Source organism: Meleagris gallopavo, chromosome 4 (assembly GCF_905368555.1).
Source record: "Meleagris gallopavo chromosome 4, MGAL_WU_HG_1.1, whole genome shotgun sequence".
In the NCBI taxonomy this organism is placed as follows: Eukaryota; Metazoa; Chordata; class Aves; order Galliformes; family Phasianidae; genus Meleagris; species Meleagris gallopavo.
Genome location: NC_139407.1, coordinates 38333116 through 38350671, shown reverse-complemented (window position 1 = coordinate 38350671; position 17556 = coordinate 38333116). Strand labels below are relative to the sequence as shown.

Here is a 17556-nt window from a genome sequence, read left to right as displayed (position 1 = left end):
ATGTCAACATTTTCTAATACTCCTATAAATAACAATCACAACAGAATATTTTCAACTAGGTAGTGCAATTGAATTTAAATTAATAACACAATTGACGCTGCAGGATACATAATTGCATTTCAGTACTTATCACAAGAACTGCTCAAACACAAAACGAATATCCAAATATTTTAATAAAAGCAGAATGAAATACAACAGATTTTAAAAGTAAGTCTGCTTGCAATTCCAAACCACTTTTCCCAAAATTAGTGCTGAATCTTTACTTGGTGGCTTTCATTGTTTTGGGATCACAAAGCAAAGGATGAAGCTGCACCATACAAAGCTTGTCACTCTGCACACAGGAGTAGTGAACTGAGGAGCAGGATGTGCCTGCACTTGGTGCAGAATGCTCCAAAGGGAAGCACCAAACTGGCAGGACTTGGAGCGCCAGAATGCTGGCACCAGGCAACTTGATGGGACCTCACATACCTGTGGGGTGTGAAAAGGCCACTGGCACTCATCAACAGCCATCAGGATTGAGTTCATCTTATCAAATGGGCCTTTGAGTGTATTGTGAAGTAATTTACCAACCGAAAAAATCATAACGATTTTCCACTTCATTTACTTCAACAGTAGCTACGTAATGTCAATAGTTTTAAACATTTAATTAGACATACCACGTGTTTTATGCTCCACTAATTACATAAAATTGTTCTCAATAATTTTCTTCCCATTGAAACAAACCTTCAGCAGCTGTTAAAACACTAATTGGGCAAATGCCTCCATGCAACGCATTTGACCGGGAGCCAAGTGCGTTTCTCCTGAACGGTGAGCAGGGTTTTTTCCAATATCCGCGATGGAACAGTAAACGCGTGTCAATCTGTTAGCCAAGGGTGAACTCAAAACATTTACTTTGGCTGTCACCTTTAAAAACTAACATAATATATAAAATGCAACAGTTCAGAAAGATGTTTAATTATACTGGGCTCTTAATTTTCCCTGCTTCCATTTTTACCTCCAAAGAGCTGCTAAATTTGACACAGAGCTTGTCATTTACAATCTCATATGAAATCAACACATTTTATTACATTGGGGCTGCTTTGCAAATGTTATCGCAGTATTGCAAATGGAACTGCATGCTCAGCCACATTGCTGAGCCTAGGGAGCACGAGGACTTTTGTACTGCAAGAGATTTTATTCCTATAATATTTAAAAAGTTGAGTCACAAACAAATATTTGAGCCTCAGCAATTTGTGCATAAAGTTGCAAGGAATGTAAAAGCCTATTTCAGTCTTCAATGAAAAGATCAGTTCAAGAACGATTTTTGCTTTGGAAATTCTTACAAAAAGGCACAAAGTTTTACTATCAACAAGTTTGGGGTGATCTGATCACAATTTGAATTGAATCAGCCTCTCTAAATCACTCAAATGGCCTCACATGGAGCTTTTAGCCCTGGATGTAACTCCATTAAAATTAGGTTCTCTTAATTAGTAACTAAGTCTGTACAGCTGCAGGCCTAATCCTGGCACTCCTATGAGGATGGAGGCCAAGCAGAAGGAACTGAACAGCCAACAACAGGAATTGCCAGAAACATTTTCCTACCTTGGCAGACCCCAGGCCAACCTACAGCTCTCTGGAATCAGGAACTTGGTACCAATCACATCAAGGTGATTCCATGATATCCACTTTAGGATATGGGGGAAGAATTCCTAAAAGAAGAAACTGTCTGCATTTGCTTGCCTTGGAGATCAACGGGGACATTTGTCTTTACGTATGTAGTTTGGGATGACCTAGATTAGCGCAGGTAACCGTTCTAGAGTTCAAAAGAAAATAGATTTTCTTCTGACAAATTTCTAAACCTATGCATGAGTGCTGCTTTTACAACACATGTAGTATGCCAGAATGCCTGGTATACTACGTATAATAGATCTCTCATATTAGCTTTTGTTGAATGTTGTGAACTATGATTTTTTTAATATATATTTTTTTTTACTACTTTTTAATCATTTCCAGAGCTTAGTAATCCAATTTACAAAATACTTCAAAAATATATTGTATGTGTAGGCTTATTTATTTTATATACTCCCTACATTCCATGTAAAAAAAAAAAAAAAATCATTAATTATTGTTCTCAAAATAATTCTAGATTTACTTTAAATGCCAATTATAAATCAGCACCACAGCACTCGCTAAAACAATACCTTGGTTTACAATCCCTTTTTTGTGTGAAGCATTAACTCTGTGAAGAAAATGAATCACACATCTTTCCACTAAAATAGAAAGCTTGCCAACACTTGTGGGAATTCTTTCAAAACACTTCTGGAAAATTAAGGGACAGGTGTTCCTTTCCTTCCTTTCCCATTGTTATTACTATATACATCAAGTGTACTGTGGAATATTATTTCTTAATTTGCATCTCTGAAGTTAGTTACATTGCTAAAACATCCACATATCCATTCCATCACTGAAAACTATCAGAATAGTTCTACTTTAATGAATTCATATTCATTATGAATTCATTAATGAGTTCCTATTGAACTCACTGAGTCTTTACAGAGGAAACAAACATTTTCTATTAAAAAAAAAAAAGCACTAAACAAATTTAGCATCTGTATCTAAATTCAGGCAGATTTTTCCTTTTATTTTACATTGAAAACTCTGCCAGTGCAACAACATACATGAGTTGAACTTAGTGATCACTGCAGATCCCTTCGAGCTCTGGACATTCTATGATTCTTTGATTCACAGCAAGAAAACATTTCCTGGGTAAAGGAGTGCATTCACTCTCTGTACACTGGATGAGGGGGAAGGCTAAAACAGAAAAAGATACTTCCTTGCAGGCTTTCTGTTCTCCATTACATCGCTAAACAACTCCAGATATAAACAACTACAGGCATAGATTAGGAAGTCCAGTTCCACCAAACCCCCAGGATTAGCATCTTCCTTATCCTGGTTTTTGGAAGTTTCCAATTTAGCCCACTTCTTAGGCCATTTTCACAGGCAGGGAGATGCTTTTATGAAGTATACAAAGGCAGGTACAACTCTTCGTCTAACACATAAGAGTAAAAATCCCTTTTGAATGAATTACATTAAGATGTAATACGTGAACAAATAGAAGCTTTAATACATGAAACTGTGGATTCAAGCACTTCTCCTACACTAAAGGTCTACAGCATTTTTCCTAGTAATTAATACAACAGTTAATCTCCCCATTAAACTCATATGTGCCAAAACAGAGTTCTCATTCTGATCTCTTTACCTCATAAATGAAAATAGGAAATATAGGATTTAGTTGTCCAACTTGCATCTCCATATAACTCTAGCAGGCTGATCCAAGAAAACATCATCTGAGAAGCTGATTAGGGTGCAAAAACCATTAATGACAGACAAATAATTAATGGCAGACTTTTCTGTGCTGTTAGAGATGACATTTTTAGTCCTCTTTTCACAAAGATGTCAGACAGTCTTATACTCTCATTAGAAAGCATGTCTATATGTATATAGCTAGTACACAACCCATAATTTCCATGTACCTGGAAATCAAATTTCTTGTGTAATCACTTACATTATCTTTTGTTGGAGCCTTTTTGTGGACTTATTTAAAATAAGGTAGGGATGTTATACAGGAATGCTGTATTCTCTAGCGAGAATAAATTTTTAAAAAACTTTAAGATATGACTTTTTTCTATAACCATCACTACAGAAAAGTTATACATTGATAGTAAAGCTCATCATGCAAGCTAAACAAGCATTTTTTTAGTTTTTTATTGTTGGCATATAAAGCTGCGGAAATTCACTTACTGAAGTGCTCTTCTAGGAAATAGTAGTAGAACTTGTTCCACTTGTATGGAACAGTTCTGCAGTGTGCTCCATTCTACACCAATCCCTTGCACATGCCAGGAGACTAACTCACAGCAAGAATCCAGTGTGCCATTCCAACACTTTTGTCACACAATCAGAAGATACATTTTAGCTTCAGCACTAATATGATGGCACTTCCCTGATTACGTGAACACCCATTTTGAATTCACTTCGCAGATGAAGACTCCAGTGCTTTGTTAGCTTTGAACAAGATGAATAAGGAGTTTGACGGAGTACAGCTGAATCATTTGCCCCAGCTAATGTGTCTTCCACCATACTTCCAGCTACCTGCTTTGACCATGAGATGGAATTAGATGACTTCCAAGAATTCTTCCAATCTGACCAACCCAATCATATCCTCAGAACCTTAATAATTACATCAGGCAGTAGTATCTTCAGTATCTTCAGTTGCAGCTGATGTCCTAAATATTTCATCTTAATACAAGAGACCGTTACATCTACCCCCTGCAGCCTGGATAACTCAATGGCTTTCTTATAATGTTTGACTTGCAACAGAACTCAGAGGCCACAAGGTCATCATCTCTTTCCAGTTCCCTCCTGTCTGCTATATTTACTTAAAGAAAATTTCGTTTATCAACCACAGCCATGTTCTTAGAAATGTGTTTGTTTCAATAAATTGACTTACTATTTTATGGAAGTCTAAGGCCAATGACCTAAATCCTATAAATCAAAAATACTTTTTCTGACAGAATCCTAACTATGTTGCTTTTTTCTCAGTAGCAGAGAAAGCATCTTATTATAAACAGTTACATTTTTTGCCTACACTAAAAAATTCTGTATTAAAATATAGTAAATGAGTGACAGATGTTTGAAACAGTGGACCTACAATGAAGTATTAAATATTGCTGGCACAGTGAGTCCTTTGGTACGGTTTAGTCTGTTTTTGCAATTGGCATGTTTTCACAGCTGTAAAAGCACCAGAAATTACTGTCTTTGCTCCAATATTAATATAGAAATCAATGAAAAAACACAGCAGATGGTTGAACAGATTTGACTATTGTTCATACATACTATTACTAAAATCATTTGCTTTTATAAGTTAATATTAAAATCAAATGTTTTTAAGTTGTTGGAGAAGAGTCATTTTGATTATTACATGGATTGTCTATGCAAAATTTCACTTTCTATCAAAACAAAGTTGCAAGGTTTGATTAAGAAATCAAACCTGCTGCTTAATTTTATGCTCAGTAAGAATCTCTGAACAACGGCAGCATGGAGACAATCAACAACCTTGTGTGATATACTTACAAACTTGAGCTAAGTATACAGTTGAGGTGAAAGCCCTTTTCCACAATTACTAGTAAATGTCTAAGGGCTACATGAGCAAGAAGTTGAGATAATATGTGAAAGCACACACTGAGGCACAGTAATTCTGATATTAATACACACTACGCATAAATAAGAAGAGCAAGGACATAAAATATACAATGAATAATAATAGTAAAATCTGAAGACCTTGATCCAGTAACTACAGGGTTGATTTCAGCAGCATTATAATCAGGTCAGGACCTGCTCAATTAACACTAATCTGTGGCTCCCACAGGAGGAAATGAGGAGTACACATCAGTAGCACTTCATTTTTGATCTCCTGCTACATTAAAGGTTTAATTTCTGCATCCCAGTCCAATGATACAGAGCTCCAAAATTGAAGAGTACAAATTCATGCTACCAGCCAAATTTCATCCCAGACTTTGCCTCATTTACTTGAGTACCAACTAAGCAAGCTGTGACCACTGCAATCCTCATGAAGTGATGCCTACTTAAGCCAGCAACCAGCCTGAAACAGTAATAATGATCACTATGTGATGTCAGAAGTTTGATTTTCTTTTCAGTGAGTCCCACTTCCAATATCAATTAGGAACATTAATTCTTGTGACATGACATGAAACTCTTACTACTCAAAGCATTATGGAGAGGAAACAAAAACCCGCATCTGCTGTTACATAAAGTGTGGAGGATTTGAGCCTTTAAGGAACTGGAAAAAGAAAATGAACTAATCCAAAGTATAGGCATCAATTTATGTTGAAGTTCATGATAGGCTGCTGAAGAAAGACAAAACTTTATTAAAGCCTCCTAAATCTGGAAATACTGTTTTAAAAACTGGGGCAGGTGGGGGAAAGGAGTGAAAGTATAGAACAGAGGCAAGGACTCTGCATGCTGAGACTGACCAAGAGGCAAAATGCTAATACCTACAGTAATAGAAACAAAATCCCACAAGGCTTACTATTGAACAGCACAACTCATATTCAGTAATTGAATTCCCTGGACTAGAAGTTTTCCAGAAGTGTGTGTGGCACAAATTTTTCTACTCCCCTTGCTACACAGAGTGCTGCAATTTGTAACCAGCATTTAACAGGACTGTACTTTACCCAGAAAGCAAAAAAAAAAAACCAAAACCCACAAAGAACATCACACACACAAATATAAAACGGAAAATATCAATGATCCAAGTGAATCACGATTTTCAGCCTCTAGAAAGTAAAGTGCTACCTGCCTCAAGTAGATCCTGGAAGAAAGTCGTGAACCTAAAGACCTATCCTCAGTAGGATTCAAAATAGGTATGGATGTGGCATTGTGGGACATGGTTTAGTGAATGAAAGTCCGTAAGTGAAGTTGATGGTCAAACTTTCCGATCTTGAAGGTTTCCCCCGACACAGATGACTCTAGTTAACCCTGTGAAAATACATAATTATTGACTTGAAGAGTTGCCCATTGCAGTGCTGGCAGTCAGTCAACAGAGTGAGAACAGCTTGCAGTGGCAGCAAATTGCAAGCACCAATGCTTACAGCTGTACCCACATCTTAGCAAGAATTGCCATAATGGTGGGAACATCTCGTGTGGAACCCCACTGACTTCACTGGTCTGTCCTCAAGGGATGCAGTGGCACCGAGCAGCTAGGCTGCCATGGAGGCCAGCACAGGCCATCATGTAAGGAAACAAACATTATGGTTATAGGGAAAAAACTCAGGAGCTATAAAACCTGGGAAAGTAGAGAAAAAGGGGGAGTAAAAACAATCTCCAAGTAGAAAAACAGTATAAATTTATTGAATAAATTATTTACTGGAATTACTCACTTAGCTTAGCAATTACAATCTACCCATTCTATTCTTCATCTACATTAAATTATAATAAATTCTTCTATTACAACTTGGCATCACGCCTGCTGATTTACAATAGCTTATTTATTCAGAAAACAAAAGTCTGATGCTGTGTAGACTTCCATAAGATTTAGATATGCACACCTGGACATCTACAGTTGTTGGACATCTACAGACAATTTCCTTTTGAGAAACTCATTCCTTTTTCAAAATTATGGAGCATATAATATTTAAATAGCTACCAAATATTCTGAATAACATAAAAATAGGCCCAAAATATCAGAATAACCTTAGAACAAAAATATCCTGCTGCTTTCCTGAAGAGTTTGGCATACATCCTTTACTGAATACACAAACACAGTTCTGAGAATATATACTCTCCATCCTTCAGGTCTCTGCTGAAAAGATGTTTTATGATCCTTCTGAACAAAAAATACATTATTCTCCTTTACCAGAACATCTTTGACAATCATAAAGTACTGTAGTTAAAAAGTAATATAAATAGGACTCAGAAAAAGGAAAAACACAAGGCTTGCTTTTACATATCATATATATATAAGTTTAATTTCCACAGAAACACAAAATACATTTTTTTGTTAAGCATCCCAATTTGTGATAGAATAAAACAAACAGAGATTCAAAGGAAAATGTCTATTTACATTGAGAAACAGTAGGGGAAGCATGCCATTAAACCAAAGGTTTTAAACTGGGAGAGTAGTGCTCAATTCCTACCCTTATCCCCAACCACTATTCTTATAAACTTCCCAATGGGAGGGGGAGGGCAATTCCAAAGGTGCAAGTTAAGACAGCTAGTGGACATGCACTGAACAGGACAGATTCATTCTCTCCCTGGTGACAGATCAAGACGAATTTATCAGCGCAGAAAAACTCCACACATGTTCTTCTGTTTCTGCAATTCTGAAAAAAGCACTAACATTACTTCCCCTGTTGTTTCACCACTGATGTCTACTACTATTAAGGGGTAAGCATATACTTCAGAACTATAATTCACTTAGCTAGTTACCATAGCCAGTATTACACGGACAAGCTTGATAGATCTGTGCTCCAAACCTACCAGAAAACAATTTATGGAATCTAATAAATTAAAAATGAATTGTCTTCAGAAACCATATATTTCACAATAAAGATATACTCTTTGATCATGACTCATTGCACTATGCTCTAATTAATTTTTATACAGAAGTATGCCATGAATAGATCTTATACACAAGACTAATCAGTGAATATTTTCCACTGTGCCTTTGTCTTTTCACCTTTCCAACAAGTTAAATATTCACAGATTTCTAATATTTATGGCATTGCTTTCAGCCTGTGAGTCATTTCAGTTTATGGAAGCAAACACCCATACTTCTCCTTTGCTTTCTTGATCCCAACAGGAATATAATAGAGATAAATATATCTAGATAGCTTAAGGACTTGACTCTGGACTAGGGGGCTATGAAAATGAATCTCTCTATAGCACTCAATTAGTCTTTTGTCTAGTGGAAAACAGTAACAAACTGCAAAACTACTGGAATTACTGAGCCACTGTGTATCTTCTCCATGATATTCTGAGACAACAATATCAAATGGCTATATTCCTATGTGGAACAGCAGAATAGCCAGCACGGAAGTACATTTTTGTCTTTGAGGAAATGAAGAAAGTATCTCATAAATTCCAATGAATTCCCAGTGAGAAAGAGAACAGCAAATTTAGCTTCAATACCAGGCAACACTGCACAGAACAAAATTCCTTTTGCATACCGTGTGGTTTAGAGACACCAGTAAAGCTTGCAGAGCATCCCTAAAAAAGGTCAGAAAAATATCTCTCTACAGTAATCTGAGTGCATAAAGATCCTGCCATGGGGCAACTGTAGGTCGGCTGACCCCTGGAGATCTTTTCCAGCATTTTTCTGTGATTCTGTAACAACTCTTTTTAAAAGTTAAAATTTTAGAAACATTCTTTGTTCTATGCAGAAACATGTCCAGAAACATTATTACACTTTGATACTGGTTTCCCTATGGACTGATGTTGCAATGAATAAGAAATATACAGAAATTAAATTAAATTATTGGTTTATGAAGTATTGATTTTTTTTTCTTTTTTCCTTTTTTTCTTTCTTTATTTTTATGGTGGATTTTTTTGTTTGTTTGTTTGTTTGGCACATACAGACTATACAAGATCCTTTATGTTAAATACTTAAAAATGAAAGTCCACTCTGTAATACAGACAGGAAGTTAATGCAATGGGAACCAAATGGTAGTAATAGAACACAGGTGATTGGAATGGCTACAAAAAAAACACATAGATGATCATGTACAGCACAAATTGAAGCAAGCCTGAAGATGATTATAACTGTAGCCTTTCAAAAGAAAGAATAGCTGTACACTGTACAGTTGCACCAATGCAAACATCTTGGTACCTTAACATTAAGGAAAGGGTGGGGAGAGGGTGTTTATAATTTACTTATAAATAATGCAATCTGATCTGTTCATGCTGGCTGTACCATATTAAGAAATATAATTGTACAGGGCATCATATGCAAATATTTTAACTCTTGACCAGGATAAGACCTGAACATAACAGATGTAGTTCATTCCCCAAGCCAAGAATGGAATTTACTTCAAATTTGAATGATACTGATTCAAATGTTACAGGACAAAATTGTCAGCTGAGTATAATTAATAGCAAGCAGAATCATAGAATATCTGTTATTCAGTAAATAAGTCAGTAGATCAAATACACTTACACTTTAGTAATGTAGTTTGTGTCTCCAAAATTCCTTTGTTTACTAATCTGTTTATTGCAAGGCAGAAGACTAATGTCCTTGTAGAAAAGGATTACATACAAAGCACACTCAAACTGATGAACAAATCCTTCCCAGATGAAAACGAACACCTTGGAGAAGTGTTTCTTTAAGGGAGAGTATATGCAACTAGGAAATGGTAATAATCAGCCTCAGAGAAAGAAGAAAATTCCCAAGTATCTTTGGCATTGGATGTACGAAATTAAAACCTTGAAAAAACACAGGCTGAATCATAAGCTTCGTGAGCCACAGCTATCCCCATTGAATGCAGAAGATACAGTGACAACAGTCTACAAAGCCTATGTCCAGGGCTTTGTAGATTTGCATTTTATAAAGGCATCCAGCAAAACATATATGATATGTAGAACAATATACTCATTTTAGCAGTCTTTACTGCAACATTCAATAAAGCAGTAAAACTTGCTTCATCTCTGTAGGATTCTGTAATAGCTCAAGTCTGCTTTTGAGTGCTTTGGTTGTTTTTTTTGTTTGTTTGTTTTTTGTATTTTTAATAGGAGGAGGGAGTAATTATTTATTTTTTGACAGAGAGAGAAGGAGGGAGACATCAGTGACATATATCAAGGTCTAGTCTGAAAACCTTAGTAACACTTAGTTCATGTTGCACACTGAAGAAATATCATTTTGGCATCAGCAGACTAGAGGTAGCTACCCTATCAAAGAATAATGAACCAAAAATGCAACTGAAAACACTTCTAAGTAATGCAGAATTTTTAGCTTATTTAAATCTACGCAAAATAAATATATCTTACTTTCTCTTACTTTGATGGCAAAAAGATCCAAAGTGCCTATTGTTTAAGAGTTCATTCTTTTCCACTGCTACGGACATTTATTTGGGTATATTTCATCGTTTGTTGATTTTGACTTTTTTTTCCTCTTTAAATGAAAATTAAAGCCTTTGTGGTACATACGGTAAGAATTAAACAAACAAATCTAGACCCAACCTTTAAGGAAGCAGTCAGAAATCTGTAAAACCATGAAGAATGTTAGCAAACAAGGAATTGAGCACCCTGGATGTTAAAATCAAATGCAACCAAAAGTTACTGTTTTAAGGTACTAATGGAGTAAGACAAAGAACTAGAGCCAATACCATCAGGCTGACCTATAATATAAACGTGGACAACGTAGAGCACTTTTTTTTTTTTAATTATTATAAAGCTAAAAATACAAAATATCAAAACTCTGTAAAACTGAAGAATTGAAAAAGAAATCTGTAAGACATAAGACCCATATGTAACACCTACGGAAGTTGCCAGTAACCCAGTCAATATATTTTCTAATAGTAAACATCCTGAAAGAACTGACTGAAATTTACTGTAGTAAAAGAATAGATCTAAAGACCATGTGAAAAGGAAATAAAAAATATCTGCTTAGGATGCAAACTGTTTCTTAGCTGACGTCAGCTATGGGAAGCTTCCAGTGCATCAGCTCAGAGTGTGCCAGCAGGTGTTGCTGTAATTAATCAGAACAAGTTGAAGTGATATTTCCCAAAGAATGGAGATGACATGGCCAAGAAATATGGCAAGCATGATACCATCAATGATTGAAGTGTAAGTATTTCTCACAAATTCTCAGAGGATCTGAATGGCAAAATATTTTAAAACCATCCATCGGGGCCTCAAATTTTACCAGTCCTACCCACATGAAATAATATCTTCCTTCATGAAAGATGTAATCAAAATGTTTGAAACAACCTGGTTTATAACATACCATTTTAATATGGAGAAGCATCTCACCTTGACAGAAAAGAAATGCAAAAACAACAAACAGGGTTATATTACCAGTACGTATTTGATCGTACTCATGTATTTTCAATAAATGTGAACTTTTGTTAATGTTGAAGTTCATTATTACTTAGATAAACAGAAAACTTACTTAGCTTTAATGCACTTTGTCATTTCTTTTTTTCCCTTACTGACAATTTCAGCATTTATATTCTTTCATGTGGGCATAAAGCTGATCTCTAACATTTAGAGGCACATTTTTAAATTCACTTTGAGTACTTGGTCACACTGATTACATGTGTGATATTCTCCAGCTGGACATAGAGGCTGGCATTACTTTGTAGATCAACACAAAACAGAGCATAAACTTAACTTTTATTCCCATTAATGAACTCTACCTTACACACCCAACACTTCAGAGTTTTAGGTAACTCAAAAGTATGTCCACTCTATGATATGCTCTCCAGTCTAACACAAATCATGTTCCTTATTCATTCATCATTTTAAAAGATATTAGAGCTTGCTTTTGATTTCTATAAACTATTCATCTTTTTAATTACCTTGAAATCTAGATGAGAAGTCTATGAATGAATCAAATTGGGCATTATAGTACTGGGATCACTAAATTTCTACTCATGAAAAAAAATCAATGGGAATTCTTCACACTGAACTGCACTGTGATCCTGCATCTCTTGATTTGCAACCTTACTAGGGTCCCAATGGACAGTTTTACTGCTGTCTTCAGAGGGCTTTTTGTCAAAAACACAGCTGTCTGTCATTTAAATCACACACTTCATTTCTTGGAAAAAGGACTGAAAAGAGATATCAACCATTATTTCATTTAATCTCAAGAGCTAGGCTGATTTTCCCAGTCAAAACTATCCGCTTATTTCAATGTTATATAACTAAGACATGATTTATATGTCTGGCCTCAGAACCAAGAGCCCACTCCTCCTGGGCACACTTTTATAAAACACTGGCAGTTGTAACATGATAGAACCTATCACAGAAATACAGGTGGTATAATTACACTGAAGTTCATTTTTCTTTTTTACAATTAATTTCCTATCATTCATATGCTTAGCACTATACACTCAAGTCAGTTATTTTAAGGCTAAAAGGCACACATTCCTTCTGTGCTCAGCATAAGTTACTTAACACACTCTCCACTTTCACCATAAAACACACAGTTTACCATTTCTCTACAGGAAGGAAGCATTTGCAAAGATTTTAAAATCTTCTCAAGACGTAAACTGCTATGTAAATGGTAGAAAATATTCCAAAGAGATCTGAGGGTGGAAAAAGATGCTAACTGGCACAAATATTCAAAAATATCTATGAGAGAAAAAAGACCAGATATATCAAGTAGAGAATGAAAAGTGGTTTGGCAGAAATGACACACTGAAATTCAATACTTATTTTACAATTAATCTAAAATCTACAACTTTAAAACAAACTAACCAAAAATTAAAATAAAAAGCTAAACAAGTTGTTTTTTTCTAACAGCTCACTTCACAAACCACACCTGAAGTTACGCTGTATTCCCCCTTCCTCATAATAGAAAACAACAATTTTATCAATCAAAAAAATCAAAATAGATTCCAGCTCATTTTCTCATACAATTATAGATCCAATAACAGAAAAAAAGTCATCAGTGTTTATTTTTGAACTAAAGAAAGCAGATACATCTTGGAATAGAGACAGATTTTAGATCTCTGGAGAAAGATGATAGCTTTTGTACACAGTCCTTCTCTGACCATATATGCACTTCACAAACAACCCCCCTGTCACAACATCTTAGCTGGACTAATTCAAAACCGGAAAAATGTCTGCATTTCAAAGAATATCTCTTTCCAGTCACATGCATTTCCTTCATCAAACTACTGAAAATAGCTGCAGAAAAACTATTTGACTACTTGCAGATGTACAACAGCATTTGGTGATTTAAGAAATTGAGATAGTACCAGCTACATGAAACCTTTGTTATTATGAAATAAGAAGTATCTTTGCTCAGCCTATGCATATAAAATAAAAATCTTGCACCATACATGCACTTCTCCATCTTTTTGGTAATCAAAGCTGGACAGCTGGAGGGGCACCAAGAGCCAGAAGTTGGTACCACTACTGCAGCTCATGCTGCTTCAGGAGAACAGACTAGAAGCAGAAGCAGCAGGACTAGAGAAATCTGAAGACATAAAGGAAAAATGCTCTGAATAAGGAGAGTGACACCAGGTTTGAACATGACTTAAAGCCTAATTGAGACAAGGCAGCCATGAGGAAATGTAAGCATAATCCTCTCAGTTTGCTTCATTATTACACCAAGAGAACTTGCATTTAAGTTAGTCTCAACCCATTCTGCATGGTCCTGCATGCCATGTGCATAGGAGACAAACGGAGAGAAGAAGGAAATGAGTTGAACATCAATCAGTACCCAGTTGACACAGCTCTTATTGATACATATCTAAAGCAATCAGAACCCAAACACTGCACATGCATTAAACATGAGAAATGCATCTTTCAGCAGAAGAAGAAAGGAATTCTTCCAAGTGAAAAACCTCCTAAGTGAAGAACAGGAATCAGCACTTCACCATGCACACTCACCTCCTCATCACCAGGTGTACCCCTGTGGGCACCTCCAATAGCCCCAGGCTGCAAAGGGATGACAGACAGGGGACCTACTTCAAAGACCCAAAACTGCAATCCTCAGTTTCATTTGTTCAAAGCAAGGCAACAGCTTAGCTATCTCAGTAAACTAGCTAGTTGAGGGAGATTATTTTGCTCTGCTCTGTGCTAGTATGGCCTCACCTCAAGTCACAGTTTTGGTCAGCACAATATAAGAAGGATAGAAAAAAATGAGACAATGTCTAAAGAAGGACTACAAAGATAGGGCAGGATCTAGAAGACAAAATCTATGAGGAGCAGCTGGGGTCGTTTGTTTGTCCAGTCTAGAGCAGAGAAGGCCAAGGGGAGGTCTCATTATGGTCTTCAGCTTCTCATGAGGGGAATGAAGTAGCAGTGTTGATCTCTGCTCTCTGGTGACAGCAACAGGACTTAAGGGTACAGCATAGAGCTGTGTAAGGAAAAGGTTGGACTGGAGATTAGAGAAATGCTATTCACCAGAGGGATGTCAAGCATTGGAACAGGGTCCCCAGGGCAGTGGTCTTGGCCCAAAGATGCTGGAGTTCAAGGAGTGTTCGGACAACACTTTCAGAAATAGGGATGGAATTTTGGGTGGTCCTGTATGGAGCCAGGAGTCAGACTCAAAGGTCCTTATGAGTCCCTTTTAGTTTGGGATATTCTGTGGTTCTATGATTCAGCCTCAGCAAAGGATGAATGGACCCAACTCCATAACCATGCGGGCCACTTCTAAATGCACTTGCCTCAGTTATAGGCACTTAGCATCAAAGCAAGAGTATTTTCACACAGAGAGAAATTAATTAGCAGAAGAAAGGGTAAAAGGCTCAATAATTCATGCATCCCACATTAATGATTAGCTAACTGAACTGGCCACTGGTAATTTGATTTGTTGGAGAAGAAAAGGTACTCTACAAACCTTGAAAGATTTTAGCAGAACTGTGTGTCCCAGGTCACTCTGTTTCCCCTCGCCTTTACTATCTTATTGTCAAGCTTAATTTGCCAGCAAGGTCCTGACAATAAACACTAAGATATGTTTCAAGGTTAGTAGACAAAACTCTTGTTGGATGTAAGAACAAGCCACTGTAGTGACAAAGTAAAAGAGATGCAGCAAAGGAAATCTTTGGGGGGGTTATCAAAAGCCTTATTCAATTACCACCCTTCATTTATTTTACCACGGTTTTTAACACTTTGTGTGTACCTATGATTACTAAAAGGAAGCAGAGAAACATTCCTAGGAAGTTGAAGTTGTCATTATTTATGGCTTAGAGAGAGAAATGAATGATCTGCTGAACAGTCTAGATACTGATATTTAATTTTCCAAATCAAAGCACTAAGACAATGTGCTAGTTAATTAAAAATCACACTTTACACTTATGCTTTCTAAGGTAGAATGAAATACAGCAAGCAACAATAATTCACTCCCTTATTTTAATTTTAATAGAAACCATGGTCCCACTTCAGTGCTCTGGCAACAACTGCAAAGTCTAAGAAAAGGGTATGCTGACCTTAAGAGAAAGATTTCAAATATACGGCCTATGAGCCAAGTAACAATTCACAGCAAAAGATTAAGAAAAATTGGAATATTCTGTCCCTTGCTAAAATAAATGTATTCTTGAGTGTCAGTTTGACAGAGGAGCCTGAAAGCTCTTGAAACACAGTGGCTATCTGGTTATTTCTCGGCATGGTTTGTGTTTTCAGCATTGCTGTTTTTTTTGAGGCTGACTATGGTCAAGTCTGACCATACTATTGGAGCCAATACCAAAGACAGCATCTAAACTAAGAAGTACGTTAAAAACTCTAACATTTTTCAAACCTATTTTATGCAAATATTAAACATTTCAAATAAATTAGAAACAATATTAGATAAGAAAATCACACTTTTTTACAATTATGTGTAAGCTTAAGCCTTCTTCATGCTCTAAGCTGTCACATTTCATTTTATAGACTAATAAAAAAAAAAAAAAAAACCTCTTCAAGCTACAAGTCTTATTTCTAAATCAACATTAATGAATGAACATATGCAATTCTCAGCATTCCAGGTCTACCTAAATGAGCACTGGCAGTGAAACGAATAAATCTTGCTCATACAGGACTGGACTTGCTATGTGTGGAGAAAAACAGACAAAGGTCAGTGTTCGAGGATCTCCTCATACATAATTAAGTCTTCTGTAAACATGTGTTGTTGGATGAGCACCTGCTCTCAAACTAAGCAGTGTTTCATGTGGACATTAAATGCTCTCCTTGCATCCATAAATGATGTTATTGATATAACCATTTTAAATGAAATGTCCAGGCCATTCTATGATTCTGTGATAATAGAAATTTTTGTCTAAGAAATCTTTGCCTCAGGCACTGGGTAAATTCAATGATAAGAGGATTGGTAGCAATTTGCAAATACAAATTAAACTGAAATATGTGATCCCAAGAATTTAAATTTATTTAAATTTGAGATTTTTTTTTCCATTCAAATTCTTGGAGAAACCAAGATCTTTCAAAAACATTTTCTCAAAAATCACAGATAGAAAAGGAATATATTTCAGCCTGCCCAGACTTCAGGAATTTGTACACAGAAACTAGTATTTTTAAGACAAGTCGTAATAGTACTTGGTAGTCTAGATGTTAGAAGAGTCATTGTATGTGTAACCAGGGGATGAGTCCTCAGTCCCATACGCATCTCAGCACGTGTACAGAGAGAAACAGCTTTGGGCTTGAGAAGCTCACAGCATTTTATAGGCTAGTGTGAGAAGCATCCAGCTACAGTAGTGGAAAATGAGAGCCCACAATTATGAAAGGAATCAGACAAACTCAAAATTAACTCACAACTCACATCTGTGCTCTCTGTCAGGTATTTTCTACTTGCCATACTAGTCTTCATTGCTCTAGTCCTGACTAGAAATTCAGTCCCACATCCAAAATATCTTTCCTGATTAAAATTTCTTCCAAAAAATGTGTGTTACAAACAATACTCCCATCCTGACATATCATCACTTACATCAGAAATGATGTCAAAAATAACACCCAACTCCCTATTTCCTATTCAAGTGTTAGGACTCCAAAGTACTATTTCCAACCAAAGCATTCACCTATTTCTAAGATATTAACTTTACAAATATACACACATACACATATATACTTTATTTCAATTAACTGTGTTCCTCCCTTCCTTTCTTTGCATGTGTTTTTCAGTTAGGCCATGGACTCACTAACAGTAGGGCCTATCTTCCTTTCCTCTTAGTTCACCTTTGGCATTCAAGCAACTAAGATTAACTGTATCCAACTTCAGACACAGCATGACCACAGAGAGGCACAGCCATGACCACTGCCACCCACGCGTGATCTTACTGAAAATTTTCTGATGTTTATTTTGTGGTTTTGGCTCCTGTTCCATTTCACTTCTGATTTTATTGATAA

At 36.2% G+C, this 17556-nt stretch overlaps 1 protein-coding gene across 17 annotated transcripts in view; it reads right to left on the bottom strand.

Annotated features, from left to right (window-relative positions):
• Positions 1–17556, bottom strand: part of BMPR1B (bone morphogenetic protein receptor type 1B) — a 237409-nt gene that overhangs the window by 101520 nt on the left and 118333 nt on the right. Inside the window, exon 1 of one of the 17 annotated variants that reach the window (XM_085222938.1) lies at positions 1582–1604. The exons of the other annotated variants lie outside the window; for them this stretch is intronic. The gene's annotated coding sequence lies outside the window, so the exon portion shown is untranslated. Of the gene's footprint in view, positions 1–1581; positions 1605–17556 lie in introns of those variants that run through there. 17 annotated transcript variants of the gene reach the window in all.